We start from the raw sequence: 23,008 nt of genomic DNA, 5'->3' as shown, positions 1-23,008 counted from the left end.
TAAATATACTTTTTTTTTTAAAATAAAACAGTTTAGCTATTAGGTTCTATGCTAAAGCACGTATGCACTTTGGAAAGGTAATTTAAAAGTGAGTTGAGCCATGACAAATAGGGATAGCTGGCCTAATTGAATCATTTGATCTAAGACAGCTCAACTTGGTTATCCTCAATGCAGACCCACTGATATTAGCAAGTGAATCATTAGCCATGAAATCATGTCGACTTTCCCAACTGCAGCATTCTTGACATGACAGGGAACGCAGTCTGGTTTTCATTATAGCACCAATGAGTTCTTAAGTCTTCCATGAAAAATTGGGTGACTTAAGAACTTTAAGCCTCAGAAAAGGAGTCACATTTTTCCAAGGTACACATCATATATTGGTCAAAAGAAACACACATTTGTGGCTCTAGTTACAACCTGCATATAATATATTTTAAATTCCATTTATCATTAGAGCAAAGGTCAATCTGTGTTTATGCCTACACTATAGTATAATTTCCTTGTAACCCAAAGTTGGTACGTGTACCAAAACTTGCCCTTACAGAAAACAGTGTGCACCAATTTAAGGTAGGGATCCATCAAGCCCCGATGCTGTGTAATGCATCCCAATCCAGCGTCACATTGTGACTTGATGAAAGTTAGCCTAGACTAGAGTTACTTGCCGAGGTCAGAGGTAGGAGCCGGTAGAATAGTCGGAGTCCGATAGCCGTGGTCAGGGGTTGGAGCTAGTAGAAATGTATAAGTCCGTAAGTCGTGGTCAGGATTGGAGAGATGCGGAAGGTCAGAGGAAAGCCTGGGTCGGTAAGACAGAAGTGCGGAGTCTAAAGGATCAACCCGGGTCGGTACACAGGAGCAAGGCAAGGAACCAGGAAGTGGGAGAACAAACGCTACAAAGGAACTATGCTCAGCCAAAGTGCAAGTAGCACAGCTGAGCATATATGGGAGAGCAGGACCGATGAGAGGGAGGGGAGGAGTAGAGGTGCGGCCACAGCAGAGGCCGGGATAGGAGGAGTGGTGCAGGAAACAGGTAGGCGTGATGAGAGTAGTTGATGCGCCGCTGGGTAGCGGTGCACACGCATAACGAGTGTGCGCCACGTGATGCTGATGCACGCCGTAACCGGGGGGCGGAGTCAAACTTGTAATGTCAACAAAGCTCCTCCGTGAGCACGCGCGCTATAAGTACAGCGGCATTGCACAAGGCAGCAGGTAAGAAGGGAGTGCGCCGTGGAGGACGCGCTCCCTGATTCCTTACAGTGCCCCTGAGCCATATTGGGGTGTTTGAAGTGTCAGCTTGTCAACCCAGTTATGGCATGTGAACTGCATTGTAATAAAAGATTTATGTGTGTTTTACTGCTCCAGAAGTGCCAACCAGTGGAGATTCGCAGGGCGTGAGTTTCAGGGAGGATGTTAAGGTAAAAATTTTGTCAGTGTGTGTTTGGTTAGAAGGGGACCAGAGTTGCTGGCGACCCGAAAATGTACCAAGAAATCCTGCCAGATTCCTGGGGACATGAAGACACAGACCACTGGACAAAATCCTCCCTAGGAAGCAGTTAGGCGGCTCACCGCCAGGTCTCCCTGCTTCAGCACAGACCAGAACAGTACGACAGGGCAGGGGGATAAATCACATTCAAGGGTCCCCCGGTATATGCCCAAACCCCCAGACCCCAGTATAAGGGTTCGGAGTCTCTCCCACCATGTATAAGGTGGCGAGAGTGAAATGTTTCTAAGTCCAGCGCTTAGAGAATAAAAAGTGGCTTTTTGCTAACTTCTGTTAGGAAGCTCCTAGCGCTCTGAAAGTGGCCGTGCGCGTAGTTCAGATAGAAACATATAAAACGACCATAACTCAATTTTTATAACGTTTCATAAAAATGGCGATGAATGAAAGTCACCATAAATTAGTGTATTAAACATGATAGGAATAGTTGGACTTTTATTCAGAACACCGGAGACAGGGAAACACTCATTTTATTATAGCACTCCACTTAGTATGTGTGTAGTGCCTCACTGTAAATGAGCTGAGGAATTTACAGCTCCGGACTTCTAAGGCAACCTGCTTGCTTGATGCCACAATGTCTGTTATAGTCCAGAGTTGAAAGTCTCAGAGTTTCTGAAATGTCAGGTTGGAAGGCATAACTCAAGTGCCCCCATCCTAGTGTGAAGTCCGGGCCATTTGGCAAATGGTTGCCCAGCCAAGATTTCTGTCACCAGGTAGAGGGGTTGGGTCCCATATGCTAAGTGGCAAAGGTGCTAGGTTGGCGCATGCCCTTCGCAGAATAGGAAGCCACCCCTGCAAGGTTTCTGAAGTATTGGCAACTCTGCGATAGGTGGGAAAAGTTCTTCACACAAAGAGATTGCCTGCACTTGTTGGATATAGGGTTCTGAACCCTATAAGAATTCCTGCAGCCCATTGGGAATCAGATTCATCTTAAGGTTCATCAAGCTTCATAAGTTTCATCAAGATTCCAAGTGCCATTACAGCAGCGGCAGATTTGAGAACGGACCAAGGCTTTCGCAGATAATTCCCGCACCTGGGAAATTACTCCTACAGACTTTATTTTACAAGATTTCGTTCTGGAAACAAATTATTTTGTTTGCCCCCATCCCAGTAAGTGTATTTTGACTGTAATTGTGGAACATTGTGTGTATGTCTTTGTGAAATAAATTTAAATTTATTTTACCTCCTTGCTTTGCTCAATCATATGATCCCGGTATAAATATGTTGATAAACCTGGTCTCCCATGACAGTTATCATTTGATAAGAAAGGTTAAACAGGTGACTTAAAAATTAAATGGGGATATATTAGGGGAATTCTTGATAGAGAAGGATTTAGGAGTGCTTTTAGGAATTTAGGAAGTGGTTAGAAGGATTTAGGAATTAGCAGGCTTAGCAATAGTGCCAAAAGTCATGCAGTAGCTGCAAAGGCAAACAAGATCGTATCTTGCATTTAACGGGTAATGGATGGCAGGGAAGTAAACATAATTATGCCTCTTTATAAAGCGTTGGTAAGACCACACCTTGAATAAAGGCAAAGTAGAGAGGGTAACTCCAAAATTAGTTTCATTGACCATAAAAAAGAGGCAAAAATGGGCCAACATGTTTCGCGCTGCAAGTGCTTTTTCAAGGTCCCTATTCATGAAACCCTCAACTCAGAATATTTATGTGTAACGCGGACCCGGAAGTGAATTGGACACGCTCTGTCAGAGCAAGCTAAAACAATCAGCCACCGGTTCTAACGTCCACCAAAACACACACTGGACTTTCTTGTTGAATATGGAGTACAATTTTGAGCACCACTCTTTAGAAAATACATTATGGAACTAGAGAGAGGGGGTAGAAAGAAGACATCCTTGAGAAGACCGCAAGAGTCGTGATGGTGCAGAGCGAGAAATTAAGGCTGAGATGTAAGGATGGGCAGAGGAGTGTAAAGCTTTAAAAGTGAGGAGGAGAATTGAATGTGAGATGCGGGATTTGATCGGAAGCCAGGAGAGGGATTTCAGGAGGGGAGATGCGGTGACAGATTTAGGAAAGAGTAGAGTGATTCTGGCAGCAGCTTTTAGTATAGATTGTAGGGGAGACAGGTGAGAGGCAGTGAGGCCGGACAGTAGGAGGTTGCAGTAATCGAGACGGGAGAGAATGAGGGCCTGAGTCAGAGTTTTAGCAGACGAGTAACAGAGAAAAGGGCATATCTTTGTGATATTGCGGAGGAAAAAGCAACAGGTTTTAGATATGTTTTGAATGTGAGAGGAGAATGTGAGAGAGGAGTCCAGTGTGATCCCTAGGCAGCATGCTTTGGCTACTGGGTGAATGATCGTATTTCCAACAGAAATGTGGAAGGAGGTAGTAGGGCCAGGTTTGGGAGGAAGTATAAGCAGCTCTGTTTTTGCCATGTTAAGTTTCAGTCGGCGGATGGCCATCCAGGATGATATTCCAGAGATGTGCTACGTGAAGGTGAAAGAAAACGGCGCTAACTCTATTAGTGTACACTAATAATATACAGTGAATATTTTGACCAAATCAATTAATTGTTAAACAGTGATATTGTGTTCAAATAACGTGATAATATTATTAAAAGGTTCAAACCCCCTGCTCAAACCCAGCTGGTGGGGACTGGTTTCGCTAGTCCCACAAATCGTCACTCTCCAGTTGTAATCCAGGGGGAGCATGAAGGGAAAAGAACATAAAACAGGAAAAAACAATCTAAGTGCAGACAATAAAATTCAAGTGATATAAATTCTGCGTTCTTTCTTGGCTCATATGTGATGTCTACTTACAAGATGTAAGTCAAAATCAAGCGGTTTTGACACTCAATGGTCTCTGCTGTGCAGGTATTCCCACCAGGTGATAGGGTCTCCAGCTCTCAGCTCCGCAGCAAAGTGTATGTAAAAGAAATACAGACCATAGTGCAGACCAGTATGATGTAAAAAACTAGACTTTATGGGGTTTTAAAAATGAACACTTACAATAAAAACAAGTATTTCAGGCATGTACCACAATCATTGTGATCAAAGAGAGAAGATTAATTGGTTTACACTTCAGGCTCACCCGCCTCCTCCGGTGTGACTTGGTGTGGACCACCACTCTCAGGGACTTTGTACCTCCAGCGGTGGGCGCATTGATCCAGGTCTCTCTCCCCTCGTGGGTTCCCTCTTCTGTGGGTCGATCACCTTCCCATAGCAGCTGCCCGCAGGTACTGTGGAGTTCTTCACTGGGATACAGCCTCTCTGATGGATGTTTCAGCTTCACTTTTACAACGATGCGTCACTTCCGCTCCGTCCCGATACGTCACTTCCGGTCGCGGTTCTGTGAGTATCTGTCAGTAAATTTCTCCTCTCTTCTCTCTCCTCTCTGGGCGGCTACCACTCTACGCGTTTCGCCAAAAAAGGGTGTGTGGCTTCCTCAGGAAGCCACACACCCTTTTTTGGCGAAACGCGTAGAGTGGTAGCCGCCCAGAGAGGAGAGAGAAGAGAGGAGAAATTTACTGACAGATACTCACAGAACCGCGACCGGAAGTGACGTATCGGGACGGAGCGGAAGTGACGCATCGTTGTAAAAGTGAAGCTGAAACATCCATCAGAGAGGCTGTATCCCAGTGAAGAACTCCACAGTACCTGCGGGCAGCTGCTATGGGAAGGTGATCGACCCACAGAAGAGGGAACCCACGAGGGGAGAGAGACCTGGATCAATGCGCCCACCGCTGGAGGTACAAAGTCCCTGAGAGTGGTGGTCCACACCAAGTCACACCGGAGGAGGCGGGTGAGCCTGAAGTGTAAACCAATTAATCTTCTCTCTTTGATCACAATGATTGTGGTACATGCCTGAAATACTTGTTTTTATTGTAAGTGTTCATTTTTAAAACCCCATAAAGTCTAGTTTTTTACATCATACTGGTCTGCACTATGGTCTGTATTTCTTTTACATACACTTTGCTGCGGAGCTGAGAGCTGGAGACCCTATCACCTGGTGGGAATACCTGCACAGCAGAGACCATTGAGTGTCAAAACCGCTTGATTTTGACTTACATCTTGTAAGTAGACATCACATATGAGCCAAGAAAGAACGCAGAATTTATATCACTTGAATTTTATTGTCTGCACTTAGATTGTTTTTTCCTGTTTTATGTTCTTTTCCCTTCATGCTCCCCCTGGATTACAACTGGTGATATTCCAGAGAGACATTCAGAAACTTTGGTCTGTATAGCAGGTGTAAGGTCAGGGGTTGAAAGGTAAATTTGTGTGTCGTCAGCATAGAGGTGATATTTAAACCTAAAAGATGTGATTAGGTCACCTAGAGAGAGTGTGTAAAGAGAGAAGAGAAGGGGTCCCAGGACAGAGCCCTGGGGTAACCCAACAGAGAGATCGATAGAGGAGGAGGTGTTAGCAAAAGAGACACTGAAAGTACGATGGGAGAGGTAAGAGGAGATCCAGGATAGAGCTTTGTTCTGAATACCAAGAGTATGGAGAATGTGGAGGAGAGGAGGGTGGTCCACGGTGTCAAATGCTGCAGAGAGGTCGAGTGATATGAGCAGAGAGTAATGACCTCTGTCTTTGGCAGCATGGAGGTCGTCGGTTATTATAGTGAGGGCTGTTTCAGTAGAGTGAGCAGTGTGGAAGCCAGGTTGTAGAGGTGTTATGTACATGCTTGCCACAAACTGGTACCGGACCGCGGGGCTGACGTGGGGATGTATAAGCACCGACCTTAAGCCACGGAGTCAGGTCCGGAGGGCGGATTCCATAATCAGACATAGCCAGGTCAGGATTGGAGAAAGTAGGGTTAACGTTATCCAGGCAGGGGTCAAAGCAGGCGGCACAGGAGCGGTGGTCGAGGAAACAAGCCAAGGAAATCAACAGGAAATCTTGGGTGAAGGTACTTCAGGGATAGGAACAGGAACTGGAAATCCAGTGCTACAGCACAGAACGGCACCCCCTAGCCGGGTACAGCCGAGAGGGGTGGAGACCACTGGGAACAGGAACTGCAGAATCCAGTGCTTCAGCACAAAACGGCACCCCCTAGCCGGGTACAGCTGAGAGTGGGAGAGACCACTGGGAACAGGAACTGCCAACAGGAAGGCCACAGGAACCAGGGGTGCAGACACGCCACAGGAAACACTGGGGACACCAGCATAGGTGCTTCAGCGCGGCGGTGAAGTCTGCCAGGAACAAGGAAAGCAGCGCCGGGGCTGCTAAGCAAGAAGGCCTTGTGAAGCAGGGAACTGGAAGCAGGATACCAGGCACAAGGAGGCATAGCAGGCCAAACAGGGAGTCTGTGACAAGCAAAGTCACTTGCAACTTGGATTGCAAAGTCTATGTCCAGCAAATTCCTGAGGGCGGGCAGGCACTAAACAGCACAGGAGGCCAGTCAGGCCAGAGCTGCACAGGAGGCAGCAAGAGGCAGGTGATTACAGAAGCAGGGAATAGTTTGTCTGGAACCTGCAAAGCTCCGGATGGATGGGCTCCAGCCAAAGCCAGGAGTGGATTCCTGACAAGAGGGTCTAGAAGAGAATAGGTTTTGAGAAAGTGTAGCAATCGAGAGAATACAAGACGTTCAAGGTGTTTGGAGGCAAAAGGCAGGAGGGAGACAGGTCGATAGTTAGACGGACAGGTAGGGTCAAGCTTGCTGTTTTTGAGCAATGGTATCACGGTTGCATGTTTGAAGGAGGATGGAAAAGTACCAGAGTAGAGGGAAGAGTTAAAGATCTGTGTGAGCATAGGGATTATAGAAGGATCAAGAGGTTTCAGGAGATGGGAAGGAATGGGATCAAGAGGGCAGGTGGTAGAGGGAGAAAAGGAGATCAGCAGTGACACATCCTCCGAGATAGCAGAAAAAGAGTCCAGAAAGGCAGGAGGAGAGTTAGGAAGCGGTGTGGGATGGGAGGAGGCAAAAGATGGGATGTTCTGACGTATGGATTCCACCTTTTTCTTTAAAAAGTCAGCAAAGTCCTGAGGTGAGATGGAGGAAGAAGAGGAGGCAGCCGAGGGTGGTCTAAGTAGAGAGTCAAAGACAGAAAAGAGTCGACGTGGGTTAGACTTGTGCGTGTTGATTAGTGATGAAAAGTAGGTTTGTTTAGCCTGAGAGAGGGCAGAGTTGAAACAGGACAGCATAAATTTGTAGTGAAGGAAGTCTGCGAGCGTATGAGATTTCCTCCAGAGGTGTTCAGAGGAGCGAGTGGAGGAACGCAGCATGCACGTGTGGGAATTTAGCCAGGGTCTGGGGTTAGAAGGGCGAGGACGGCAGAGAGAAAGCTGGGCATGTAGGTCAAGAGAGGAGGATAAGGCAGAGTTGTAGTTCCTGACCAAGTTGTCAGGGTCTGAAGTAGAACTGAGAGAGGAGAGGGAGGAGCGTAAAGTGGAATCAAAAGCTGGTAGGTTTGCCTTCCTTTGGATCAATATTCTGTAAGTACGTATATATAGGATAAAGTATCTGTCGTCTAAATTTAGCATAGGTTGAACTTGATGGACGCATGTCTTTTTCAACCTCATCTACTAGGTAATTATGTAACCTTTTCTGGCACATTCCCATCTTCCTTCAAACAGGCACTCGTGTTCATTCTAAAGAAGCCCTCTCTTCACCCAGCCTATCTGTCTAACTATCGTCCTCTGTCTCTGCTCCCCTTTGCCTCCAAGCTACTTGAGCAGCTGGTATGCAACAGGTTGACTAATTTCCTCTCCTCCAACTGCCTGTTTAACACTTTACAATCTGGTTTCTGCCTCCACTGAAACAGAGAACTGCAGTCCTTGCAGCTAACTTTAGTTTGTCTTGTTATTTCCCTTGTCACTTATTGCCCCCTGCTTTCTGTTTGTCCCTTGCTACTATTGCATTTGCATGTAGCAATGCAGTCTTTGCTGCTAACTTTAGTTTGTCTGGTTATTTCCCTCATCCCTCAGTGCTCCCTTCCTTTTCTTTGTTCCCCTAGCCACCATAGCTTTTTGGTGTAGCTCTGCACATTTAACAGACTATTTTGTTTTACCAGTCTTATTATTAGCAGTTTTTACTTATTTCGGTCTCCTGTCTTCTGTGGGTATCCATGTTAACGCCATACATCCTGATAGATTGACAAGCCCAAGTATCAGTCCCTCAAAGGCATATGAATCCAACTGGAATATTGCTGGCTATTCTAGCCAAAACCAAGCAAGACATGCCTGGAGTTTTTTCAGAAACCTTGCATAACATGCAGGGTGAATTGTCAGCATCCAGAGTAGCTATAACGGGGTTAGCTGCTTAATTGGATAGTTTGCAGGCTTACAGTAGGTAACCCCCTAACAGATGCAGCAGTCGTTATTCGAACACTTCACATGTTGTATACCTCAGAATACCCATGTCATGGCGCGGGATTTCTTCCAACCATACCGCCTTAAGACGCGAGTGCAGGCGAGTGCAGAAAATGGCATTTTAAATAACTCAACATTTCTGTGAGATTCCTAATGGCCCATCGGATTAACACAGCAGGGGTCCCTGCTGTCCCATTCAGTTTGAATGGGACTACAGGGACCCCCTCACTGTGTTAATCCGATGGGCCATGAGACTGTCCACAGAAATCTTACAGAATTGTTGAGGCACATAGCAAGATTGCCCAAAATTTCCAAGGCAAGCCATCGGATACTCGTGGCTGCATCTGTATTTACGCTCCATGTTCTAAGTACAGAAAAGGGGTTTATGCCAGGTGTAGTGTGGGGGACTCTTGCCCAGAAAGGGATAAACTTTCTGGCCAGTGGAGCTGCAGCCTGTGCTGCTCAGAATGTGTGGTAACTTGTGCTATTCGATGTGTCAAATGTTCTAGTTTGTATCACCCTGAGGACTGATATGTAGGGTGCCGGGAGGGGGTGTTCTGGCTTTCTGGGACCCAGAAACCTCAGGAAGGAGACTATAGGATCACGGTTAAACAGGGTGGTGTTACAATATTTGTGGGTAGTGTCCGACATAACGCCAAAGGTGTCTGCCTACTCTACCAGACCTGAGAAAAGATGCGGTCTTCCTACAAAGAAGTGCGGCATGGACTGCGGCCTCGAGAGCGGACGCTCCAAGGGATTCATGCGTCCCTGTTCCAGAGATAACTAAAGACACCGGGTAAGGTGACAACCCAGGAGGAGGCTGAGGCCTCTTCCCCTGGGTGCAAATCCCAAACCACGTTGGACGACGATAGCGTCGGAAGGCGATCCACTGTAATGCTCCGGCCGGAGCATCACTCCAGTGCGGCTTCCGAGGAGACGCCTTCCTTAAAGACCGAATGGGAGCGGAATCCCATGTTGATGACGTCAGCGAGAGCGACGGTGCATCCCAAGTGGAGGAGCACCACGGTCGTGGCGGTTCCCAGACACGGCATCGGACATGCCTTCTCCCAGCTGGGAGGACCGTGCTACTGCCAGGATTCAATGGAGCGGTGAGGATCCTTCTTCTTCCTTCCAGGCTTCAGCGGAGGGATCCAGCGAGGAGGTACCGGCTGGTACTTCTTCCCATGCCGAGGACATCGACGCACACCCAGTGCTGCTGGATGTCAGCATCGTGGAGGCGACCGCTGGGGCGGAGGAGAATGTTACTTACCCGCTCCGGTGAGTGCGTCCCCACTTGACCCTTTGTAACTGTGGCACCAGGACCGAGCCAAAGGCCGGGGGCGCAAGGCCTCTATGGACCCTGATAAACACAAGGTGCTGGTGGTAACAGGCCGTGGTAGGCCTATTGACACTGACACTCACAGAGACTTTGCAGAGCCTAAGACCTCGAAAGGCATTGAAGAGTTTAAGGTTGCTACCCACTTTTCTCAGGACAATCAGGAGGTAGCTAGAGCTTCCCAGGACTGGAGAATCATGAATGGGTTCGACAGTGATCCTGCTGGGGGTGGAATGGCTGAGTATATGGCTTTCTGCTCAGCTCAGCAGGACTGACCGGCTCATTGTACAAAGGTTCCAGCAGTCCCATGGATACCACTACCCCTATGTCCTCATCCCATCACGTGGGAAATAGAGGCCAATAGTGAGGATTGGTTGAGGGACGCTGTCTTACCGTTTTTAGCCTCCAAGTGCAATTACTCCAGGAATTATAAGGAGGAGAAGGTGTTTTACCTAATGAGAGTATAGAGGGTAGGGAGAGGCATCTATCTGGACCGGGTAGAGTATCTACCTGAGCGTGGTCCCAAAAGGGTAAACTCTGTCACTGTTCCAGACTACGAGGGCATTTTCGTTAAAAAGCCTGACCCTAAACATTACTATAAGAGGGGTAAGGATTATCCACATTATGGGAGGGATCTGTAATACCTCTTTGATATCCGTTGTATGCCATCAACTATATGCTATTAATTATAATAGTATAAATTGTTATGCTTTGTTCCAGGTTGACCAACTGAAGGATGGTACATAAAATTAGGTTCTCAGCGGGGTCCGTGAGATTCCACCAGGGAGAGTGTGTAGCCATGTATTCTTTTTGGTACTAATCTGCCCTGTCTAATTATGCACTGATACAGTTCTGTTGTCAAAGTCCAGACCCGTTACACCTAGCAAGTTATCTGTGACAGTAGGGGTGAATAAGTAGCTTTCTGCCATGGTACTGGCAATCAATAGGAGGTCAGCACCCCTGGGTAGATGGGCTTTGGAAAGCATCAGTTCAGATGTCTGGGAATCTGCAGAGTAAGCAGTAGACACTGAAGAGCAAGCAGAGAGAAGCATCCCGTGCCCACAGTGGGAGCACAAGTAGCAGGCACCTCAGGCAAGGCAATGAAGTCCAAGAGGAGTGCTTCAGTCTTTGAAGATGGCACCCCAAAATCAGGAGAGGGCCCATCAGGCACTGCATAGAGACCAGTGAGTAGGGAATATGTCTTTAAAGTGGGAGAGCTTGGATCAGAACAGATTATATCAGGTACAGGAGGAATCTGGGTGAGCGGTAAACCTGATTTAGAAACAGAAGTCTTGGAGTTAGAACTGGGTACTTCAAACACTGAAGAATCAGCAAAATGCGAACTTGACTTAGGAATGGAAGTCCCAGACTCAATGGCTTCAGGAGATACTGTAGAAGAATCAGAGAAAGATACGCTAGGCTCTAACGTGGGGTTCTGGGTAACCACACTAGGACTAGCAATTACTGTGGAGAAGTTTAAGGAACAAGGCTTGGAATCAAGGATAGGTGTTTCACACATAGCAGTGAACTCTGAGACAGAAAAACTTGACTTAGGAACTGGATCTTCAGATGCAGTAACAGGGAACTCAAACATTGCAAGGGAATCAGAGAAAGATAAGCTTATCTCTGAAGTGGTTGATTGAAAATCAGCAAAATGGGAACCAATTACTGTGGGGGCTCTAAGGAAAAGGGCTTAGAGTCAAAGACAAGAAAATGAAATGCCTGAGGGAACCCAGCAGTAGGAATCTTAGACAGGGGTGGGGGAAAAAATAAACCCCAACAGTAGGAGAAGTGGTCTTAGACTCAGCAAAATGAGCCTCAATGGGGGCATAATGTACTAAGTCTGCCTTTAAATCTAGGGGTTTAGAACTATCAACTTTGAAACGCAGATACACAAGTAAGAAAATAAGAAAGAAAAAGGGGAACTTGACTTGGAAATAATGGGCGTAGAAAGTTCCTCTTTGGGCTGCGGAAATGCTACATTAGCTTGGGGATTGTAAGAAAACAAAAAGGGTGCCCAAAAGGGTTTGGTAGCAGAACTCTGTACAGAGGGGCTGCAAAATAGCAGAGATGGGGGACTGACAGTGATCCGTCGTTTTCGTGTTCCTGTCCGTGGACAGGGACAGTTCATGGAACAGTCTTTCAAGCAGGGCCAGGTCTAGACCCACTCAGTGGGGTCCTTGTTTGTTCGGCTGAGCATACTGTAACGGTCGTGCTCGCCACAAACTAGAACCGGACCGCGGGGCTGTGGTGTGGATAGTTAAACACCGGCCTGAGACTGCAAAGCTGGGTCCGGATTGTGGATTCCGTTGTCGTGGGTAGCTGGGTCGGGGTTGGAGATAGCAGCAATAATGATTAACACACACACACATTCCCAGCTAGCTCAAACTCCTACACCCACCACATCATGAATATATATTAATGCCAAAATGAGTGCTACTGAGCATGGCAAATGTATATAACAAAAGACAAAGGTGCTCAATGCTACATCAAATTGACAAAACATATATGGTAATAAGTATAAAGTTTAAATACTTCAATGATATATATTATACTTATTACCATATATGTTTTGTCAATTTGATGTAGCATTGGGCACCTTTGTCTTTTTTGTTAGCAGCAATAATGATATCCAAGCTGGCGTCAAGGCAGGCGGCACAGGCGCGAAGGTCGGGTCACAGGCTGGGGTCAGTACCAGGAAGACTTCAGCGTAGAGTTTCAGTATAGAGCTTCTGCGTCGCGCTTCAGCGCAAGGGAAGGTCTCCGGAACAGGGCAGCTACAGCGCAGGTGATCCATCGCAGATGCTCCAGCATGGGAGGACCTCTGGAACAGTAGACAAGGAGACTGGAAGCTTCAGCACAGGGCTTCAGCACAAGGAGTCCAGGCGGGCCAAGCTGGGGTGTTGTGACAAGCACAGATAAAGGAAAGAAAGGATTGAAGGCCTCTGGAAGCAGTGTATGCAGACAGGCCACAGATAAACTGAAGCTATAGCACTGGGGATCCAGCACTCCAGCACAGGAATGGATTTCTGAAATAGGGTAGGGACTTTGAGTAATGAAGGACTCTGGAAGCAGGGTATATGCAGACAGGCCACAGGAACCATGAAGCTTTAGTGCTGGGGATCCAACGCTTCAGCACAGGAATGGGAAGGCCTAAGGTAGGCCAGGCAGAGGTGCTTGCAGCAAGCACAGGTTACCAGGAAAACAGGAATTATGCTCAGCCCCTTCCTGGGGGGAAGGGCTAACACTAAATAGCATAGACAGCCAATAGGGGCAGAGCTGCATAGTAGGCAGCAACAAGCAGATTGCAGTGTAAGTCCAGAACCAGGTGATTCCAATAGTTGTTCAGGGAGAGCTTTGCCTGGAACCTCTATAGCCATGTAAGGGTGAGTTCCAGCCAAACCCAGGACCGGATCCCTTACAGTGCCATCCTCCTCCTGTGCCTTAGGGAGGAAGCATGTAAAGTTAGTCAGTCCAGGTTCACCCTTCAGGGGGTAGAGACCTATGCCTCCAGACCTGTTATGGGCTGGGGAAGAGTTAAGGCACCTGGCCGGGCCTCCTGCCTACCAGTGTGGCCTAGGGCCATCCTAAAACCTGGATCCTGCTATTAACATCATGCATCCGCTGTAACAAAAACTGGAGTGGCCGCACCAATAAAGGATCCCATTTTATATACCCCTGCCTTAGTCTATAGTCTATTGGGTAGGGGTATGTTCAGGGGAATGTCACAGGAGGGACAGTCTCCAGAACTCTGGAGCCTTCTGTGACTGGAGGCACAGCACCATGAGAAGAACTACTGCCTGAAACCGCCTAGAGCTGTTTCCCCACAACATCGCAGAAGCACAGCCTCTCCTGAACCAAACAGGTGTCTAGCACCACACAGACCTGTAGCCAGAGCAAATCTCACAAGAGGGGGCACGGGGGGGGGGAAGTAGCGCTACAATTGGAGGTGCTGCTGAGATGCAGCAACAGGGCAGGCTTTTCGGGCAATGCAGCACTCCTTCCTATTAAGGAAGGAGGGACCCACTCTCTGAGGCTTCCCCGGTTGAGAGGAGGGTGCCCAGACCCTTGCCAGATGCAGTAAGGAGCCGGGCTCCTGATACTCACCAGGGACCCTGGGCACACATGCGAGTTAAACAAGGGGGAGCCTCTCCCTGATGCGACACCGGGGAGGAGGCTAGCCTAGATCCTTGCCAAAGTGAATTATATGTTGGGGCATACCCTGTGGGAAATAGTCCAGGGAGTGTGTACCCTTCATCTTGCACTAGATAGGGATGGGCCTTTTCTGTCGTAGCTGTGGACCCTATGTACCTAGGAGCATTTAAAAGAGGGTCCGACCTTACAGTTGTTGCTGGGGACCCTGTGTACCTTTGCACAAGAAGATGTGCTAGCTGGGGCACACCCTATTGAAAATAGTCCAGGGAACTTGAACCCTTCATCAGAAATCAGAACAATGGTTGGGGCGCACCCTGATGGGAAATCCAGGGAGCGTGTACCCTCCATCTTACTCAAAATTGAGACGGGCTCCTTTCAGTTGGTGCTGGGGGAACCTGTGTGCCTAAGTTCCTCATGGACTGTTCTGTTGACTCAAAATGGAGTCCAATGCATGGACTGTGTTTTCCAAAATGGCATTCCCGCCAGAAATACGGGACCGCATGGGTTTGCAAAGACAAGTTGCAAGCTTTCTGCAAACCAGTTGCAAGCTCTTTGGCGCCAAACCAATAACACGCCCCTCACAGTGACTGGCTCAGCCGGAGCCAAGTCACTCTTTGGTCTACCAAGCCCTGCCCTATATTCCACTCAGGGGAGGGGCAATCCACAAGACCCAATCAAGGACTCTGTCTCTGTCATGGGAGAAGTGAACCACTCCCTGCCCAAATCAGTTCCACGGAGCTAAGCAAGAGGCCTGAGCTACTTTGCACTCTGCTAAAGAAAATGTCAGCTTTGGAGTTGGCAAATTATTACCTACCAGGAGGCTACCTGGTAGTCACCATCCATGTCCGACACCACCAGCGCTGTGTCTCCCCAAACTGCAGGCTCCCTGGGGGTGGCGCCAGTCCCACCGCGAGGTCTCAGCACTGCGGGGCCTTATTCATGCGGCCTGCCAGCCCTGGGCCTGCCAATGTTTTCCACCCGATCGAACAGCCCTCCACATTAACTGGTGCGGCCCCTGCAGAGTTCTACCCTGCTGCCGCTAATATCGTGGGCCCATGTGCCCTGCTCATCATGTTTGGATGCCCAAGAGATCCGGTGCCAATGGTACATACTTCGGCTTATGACCTTGACCTACTGCCATCGGATGCGGCTTATCCTGGCCTGTACATGGTGGAACCATCTGTGGGCCTGTGGGCCCATGGGCCCTACTAAAATCTAACCAAGGCCCCAGCATTCCCTTGCAGAGAGAGACCCAGCAGCCAACTCCCTGACTGTTCCAGAACCGGAACCGGTGTCTGTGAGCAGCGAGGGTGAGTTGACTGTCCCGGGGGTGTTGGGTGCGCTTCCCCTGGTGGTGCCAGAGCAGGCATACTCCATGCCAATTGCTGCCATGGGGTGTGGGGCGCCCTGACATCACGGCCCAGAGGAGGTGTCTTTACCCTCCTCTTCAGAAGAAGAAGCAATTTCAGTGGAGAAATTTCCACTTGTGTTCTGCGGCAGAGTTCTAGTTCAGAGGTGCCCATCCAGCTGTGGTGCTGCCGGAGCCCCGGAGGAGCCCCACGCCAGAGTAAGATGCCGGCACTGTAAAGGAATCACCTGCGGAGGAACCTGTGGAGCCGAAAGATGTCCCCTGTTCTGGCAGGATCCAATTGCGGCCTTCCCCGATGAGGAACCAGGTGGGGCCTTGTTTGGTATGCCGTGGGTTGATGCACTTCTGGCGCTGCCAGAAGTGATGTCATCCACAACGCCGGACCGGTGCCTGCCTGGAGATCCCACGAGACCGCTTTGCAGATGACATCCACACGATGGCGGCTGCGCAAGCTGCGGAAACATAGCCGGGACCTTCAGGGGTGAGTGCGGGACAGCCACTCATTGATACTCCCCTACCTAGACCCGATCCAGAGGGAAGGGTTGTCGGACCCCCGATGACCCCCATATACCATCTCCTTGGGGTCGCGGCAAGCCCAAGCCCACTGAACTGGCCCTGGACATTGCTAAGCCCCAATCACCGACCCCAGCTGCCCATATCCCTTCCCAGGCCCCTGTTCAGGACAATGCTGCCACCATTCCCAGTGCCTCTGCTGGCACTATGGCCACTGATTTCGCCTTTCCTGGCCCCATTTTTCCCAGTGATAATGTGTCACCTGATATGTCTATTGATCTGAGGGATTGGGATTTTGGGGGAAGGGTTGGTTGGACGGAGGATGAGCATTCAGAGGGGGAAATACCGTATGCAAACAGGATACCTGTAGTTAGGTCCCCTGTATCCTTCAAGTCATTCAAAGAATCCTCGCTATCGCAGCAATCAGCTACATCTGGAGTGTCCTCCTAGGTGGACACTAGGGGCCTCTTGTAGTAAACTTCGATAGAAAAAATAGCCACGATTTTTAATTCGCCATTTTTGACAGCGTTGCTATCACGGTATACAGAAAGCCCCGAATATCTGTGATAGCAACATTTTAAAAAGTGGCGAGTAGCCGACGGCTTGATGATCGTCTCTCTGAGAACTAGGAAATGGTGTGGCGTGTTCAACAATGTTATTGTGGCATTGGACAATAATCTCGCAAGACAAAAATTTCTCGAGCGGTGTGCTTAAATGCTGCATTTATTTTAATCTTCTCTGTGCTGTTGGGAGGGAAGGAGGGAGGGAGAGACAGACAGATCTAGGTGTTTGGAGGATTTGTGATTGCTACAGTTGTGTATTTTGAGAGATTTGTCTTGTGTTGTTTTGTTTTCTTTACACATTTGTGTTATTGTAAGTTTGAAAGTGTTTTGTGATTGTATCGTTTAATTTGATTATCTGTTATTTGTGAGTGGTTGAGGTATCGACGGGATGGCGTGCTGGGGTGAGTGATGGTGCTGATGGGAGCGGTGTTCAGGTGAGTAGGTGTGGGAGTGCACGTGGGAGTCAGGGGAGTGATGGCAATGTGACTGGTGGTGGTGGTGGGATGACTGGTGGTGGGGAGAGTGGGGGTATGGTGACTGGTGGTGGTAGGATGAGTGGTGGTGATGGGGTGACTGGTTGTGGGTTGACTGGTTGTGGTGGTGGTGGTGGCGATGGTGGTAGGCTCCTGCAGTCTGTTGCACTGGATGAAGGGGAGTCCAGTCAGCAGCAGCCAAGTTCAGTTGTTGCAGTTGGGCTTAAGTAGCATATAGAAAAAAATGAAATATACATTTCAACGATGAAGAGAATAAAGTCCTTGATACTGGTATTTTGGAGCATTATGATCGGCTGTATGGGAACTTAGATGTAAGAAAATAATTTGTAATGACTGTAAAAAATTTAATAGCCATCTATGACCTAACATTTATGAATTCACATTGAACGGACATTTACATATAAATGTCATTGTTTATATATACACATGTTATCATTGAGTGTTTACAACCAGGATGCGAATCGAGCAATTTTCTAATTGTATGTAAATATTACATATTCTCATTCATCATTTGCTTAGTATGTATTCACATTTTTTAAATCTTCATGTGTCACACATATTTGTCAAAAAGCATGTTAAACAAATGTTAGAAGCGTTCTCACATTTAAAAATAAATACATTTGGAATATAAGATATTTACATGAACAACTTTATTTTGTTATATCTGAAGGTAAGACCAGTTCACATGTCAAAAAGGATTTGTGGGAACAGATTAGACTGTCTGTGTCCTCCTTTGGAAATCAGGTCAGAACTCATGATAACTACCGAAAGCGATTTGATGATATTAAACAGAAATTGAAGGCAAAATTGCAAAGTACATGTTTACATGCTTCAGGCACTGGAAGAGGATCTCCAGCCCCCAATCTAAGGCTGACTCCATTGGAAGAGCAGCTGAGTGAAAAATTCTTACCCGTCATGGTTGAAGACTTGTCTTGTGCTAGGGATATCGGGGTTTACGATCACCCGTTTCCCCCAGGTCAGTACTTTTACAGGAGTAACTGATTGCAATAGGAATGTTGTTAAATAAAAAATTAAAACAACAATATCATTAGTGTTTCAGATTGTTTATTGTGTTATAATGACATGATTGTATAGTGTATGTGAACAAAATAATACTTAATACATACTGTTTATGTAGACTCACAGAAGAAATGGTATTACACACCCTTCATATATATCTGCATTCACATAGTATGTAGTAGTATTCACATTGTATTTTACATTATTATATGTCTCAATTTCAAACATTTATAATATGTAGCATATACAGCTGCTGCTGATCACAGTTAAACGATCACAGATAAAAGAGTAGAAATAATGATATAGTCTTAAGTACTCAGACTACAGATAATGTTATGTTAACATACTTGACAATATTAACAACTGTCTTCTCTGAAACTTACATAGTAACCCATGCATCTCCCGTTGGACAACAGGTGGCAATACCTGCATCCCAAGTGTCATCACCATTAATGGAAGGTGAGGCCATGAAGTTTGTACAATATTATGTGTAAATTTATATGCCACAACTACACATTCATATGACCATAGGACAGTTGTAAATGTGAGTGACATTGGCAGAGTTAGTAAATAAAAGTTATCACATGTGATGTTGCAGTCACATAAATGTAGTTATAGTGTTGTCAAATTAACAGAATTACTTATGATATAACACAAATATTCCATGTTGTTAAGATTCACGCTCAATAGATACTGTTTTAATGTTGTTAAATTAGTCATGTACAATTGTACTTCAGACATTATATTCATTATGAAACAAAGAAATGTTAGTGCCAGCCACAAACCATGGTACAAGACTGATATAAAGAAAATAATTACAATGTCCACTGAGTCCTGCTGCTAGAGTCCAAGGAGGTGTTCCAACTCCTCCAAATTGTAGCTTAAGTGAAAAAAGAAAGTTCTCCAGCGCGTGTACCCAGTCCATCAACAAAACCAGGTATATATGGGGAGAAAATAGACATACAAAAAAGAGGTATTGGTAGACTGGCAAAAAGGTACTAATAACCACTCCTAAGGAGGTGGCACAGGCTCAAATCTACTCTGTACACACCACCCAATTTACTATAATTGTTTGCAGATTTCCACATCAATCTTCATGGAGAATTAACGTGCACTTACATATGTTGATCACACTGGAGATGGGGTGTACACTTCCACAGCAATCAGTAGAAATGATTAAAAAAAGTAGAAAGAAAAAAAGAACGTGGCATAATACGTTTTAATAACAATAAATGAAATAAGATGGATGCACTCACAAACGGCTTATTCACAAAAGCATTGGTGAATAGCTTTCCTGCTTGATGTTACTCCTCTCAGACCCAGTACCCCCACGTCTGTCCCTTCCTTATCTAGGATCTCTTTTGGGGTGTCTTTCACAGTAGCTCCCCCGTCCCTCTGTGTCCACTGCTTCCTGGTGGCATTCCTTGCTCCTGCGCAGCCTGGTCAAGCCCTTCGGTGCCGTTCCTACCTGCGGACGGTTCATGAAGGAAGATAGAGGTCTGTAGGGTGCTTGCTGATTGGACGATCTGCCTGTTTGGAGGAGTACGGTGGCTGGCTGTGGTCAAAATTCATAAAACGCGTTTCGCATACCGCTTCTTCAGTGATGATGTTACCAGGGGTAATGGCTATATTTATATAGCCAGCTCAGATTGGCTTGATCTAGAGCAGCTGTCCGTTACATGCAGTAAACAACTGTATTACATGTGCTGCAGCCAGGGTTTTAGACTCTCCTTGTATTTGTATCTGTGACATAAGAAAATCAACAGTCATAGAGTGCACTGCGCTGAGAGTCTGAATATACATGGTCACTAATATGTATAAAAATATTAATTGTAACCTAGCATAGAAACCATATAGCAGCCTCCCTGTAATCAATAATGTAAATGAATAGAGCACTAAGTTATGCTAATATGAAAACGCAATATCTAACATGGTGGTGCATGAGACTAGGACAGATAGTCTTAGAGGTACTCATGGTGCTTCCGATCTAAATGAACTAAAAAAAGTTTTTTTAAATGTAGGGCTATCAGCCTTGCATAGATAAAATACTGAGGTTAATACAGGAATGAATTAAATAAAACTGAAGTCGTTGGGGATATAATACCATATAGTGATAGTGTTGGAATGCATGGGATATATAACGGTAAATATAACTCCAATCCTCCACAAGGAAGATTCCCAGATTTGCTTGAGGTCGGAATACCTAAATGGCAAACAAACAATTTGTTCCCTTTGTTACAACCTTCAACCACGAAGCAGGCAAAAACATTGGCACATACTACAAAAAGACAAGGGCCTGAGGGAGATAATAGGTGATAAGCCTGATGTCAATTTACTACCAACAAACATTGTTATGTGATTTAAAGTTTATTTAAATAACACAATGATATGTGATAAAACATTTGACTATACTGGTTAAGCTAACTATTATGGGAACATGCAAAACTTCTCTGCCCAATACCAATGTGCATAGGAAAATGTTAGCCAAAATGCGTACCTGGCTCAGCCCATGTCCTGGACACAAAACGATGCCGGTCAACATAACAACGCTGGCAACGAGATGTATATGCATTAGGATTCCATGATTGACTCAACCATGGCCGAAGCTGGCTGCAACAATGGATACAAGCAAGGTCCTTATTGACTTCTACAATAAAGGTAAATATAATGTAATATGCCTTAACTTACAGAATTGAGAATTAATTTATTACATATGAGAGCATCATCTGCATCATATCCCTAACGCATGCGCTAAAGTACACACATGATGTAGCGTAGCAACAATTAGAACATATATATGTGTAAAGCTGCATTGTAATAATCCGTGTAATTTTTTTTAGAAATTACATCATATATGTGCATCAATACTATGTGAATACTGACAAGTAATTATCTACATTATAGATAGATCAATTCACCTACAATCGATTGCTTACAATTCAGCATCTAATAATATCAATGCCGTGTCATCATGTGAAGTGGCTACGTGGTAATGTGACGATGCTGACTCGCCACTATGAGAAGCTGCATTAATACGCCCAGCTCACGTGTGCGTGCAACAGAGCCTGCTCGCGGTCAGAATGATGGCCGCGGTGAAATACACTCAGAGCTAGATAAAGCCGAGCAGCATTTTGTAACACATACAGTGGCGGCCGCCTTTACTCTAAAGTGGCTGCCACCGCGGGAATTTTAAAACCGCGGAAGCGCGCGGCTTCTTTTCAACCGGTTTCCCGCGCCTCGGGCACTTTCAAAGATAAGTGCCATTAGTGCTTATCTGTTGACGCGGTCGCCGCGCGGGAAACACCGTTCAAATCGGAAAAAAGCCCCGCATTTAACCCGGCAAGCTTTAGAATAAAGCTGGCCGGGGCAGTATTACAATGTTCAATTGTTGACATTACAATGATCTAGGAGCATATGTCTACCTTCTGCGTCAACCTCTAAAGTAATATTTGCATAAAATTACAGTGTAAGTCTGCTTAAAGCAGCATATTGGTATTTGTATAACATTTTCTAAATATGTTATTTATATTTCAGATATCTATTTTAGAGATCGACTGTCCCAAGATATGATTTGACGCGTCGAAAAGAACAACTTCAAATCATAATTTTAGAATGCTTTCAAACACTGTAGTGATGATTTATACAGTGAAGCTTATTTCCGCTAGTGGTAAATGTGTTATGAATAACACATAATCTATGTAATTATTCCAAACAAAATCTGTACTCATACTGATAGTAAAATATATATTCATACATAGCAATGCTAATATGTATTAGAGTGTGATATGATATTTAGAAAAAATTACACAAAAAGATGTTAGAAATGCACTGTGTATATCCACGATAATGTTGAAAAAAATTTAATTTTCTATATTAAAAATAATTGTATGTCAAATTAAATATGCATAATTAAAATATAACAACTAGAAATAATGTTTTGGCTAAAAGCAGTACTATGTGTTGAGACAAATGGTGGTTTAATATCGTACTATATACATACCATTAATTATATATTTTTGAGGTAAGGATGATAACTATGGCAAAATTGTTTGAACAAACAAGCATCTGTCATATGTACAGTTTAATAAATGAAAAGACATTATATAAAGTAATTAATTCACATCTCATATCAACAAAATAGAGTTTAAATCATGAACGATGCTCCTAAATATAAATAGTGTTACATTGTCAGGCTTAATACATTGTCTAATAAAGTTGGATTGTATACATTGTGACATAGGGCCTTATTCAGAAAGCTTCGATAAGGCCCTTATCGAGCACTTATCGACCAAAATGGCTACTCGTATTCAGATAGCCTCGATAAGTGCTCGATAACGGCATGTATCGACGCAAAATTGTATCGCTATCCGAAATTCGCCGACTGAGCAGTGATCAACCCCTTATCGACCATTTTTGGATGGTTGATAAACTCGCGCGATTCAGAGACCTGCGAGTCGGCTGTCGCGGCATATCGCAGCCCATCGCAGCCCTAAAAGGCGGTCTTCTCCCCAAATCCAATTCACCACAATTTTTTTGGTCAATTGGTGGGGAGACGCCTTGATGAGCAGCGATGTGTCGGGACATAGAAAAAATCAGGCCCCTTTCCTGCCTCGGATTAATGCCGGGGGTCTCCGGAGCTGATAGCCATTAATACCAGCACCGGAGCCCCCCGGCATGCATCCGAGGCAGGAAACATGAATGTACAGCAACTTTATTACCTTAGCGGCTAACCGCTAAGGCAATGAAGGGATTAAACACCCGTGCCAAGCTTACTGTAAGAAACATACAATAC

Source organism: Ascaphus truei, chromosome 2 (assembly GCF_040206685.1).
Source record: "Ascaphus truei isolate aAscTru1 chromosome 2, aAscTru1.hap1, whole genome shotgun sequence".
Lineage (NCBI taxonomy): Eukaryota > Metazoa > Chordata > Amphibia > Anura > Ascaphidae > Ascaphus > Ascaphus truei.
Note: the sequence above shows the minus strand (reverse complement) of the source record.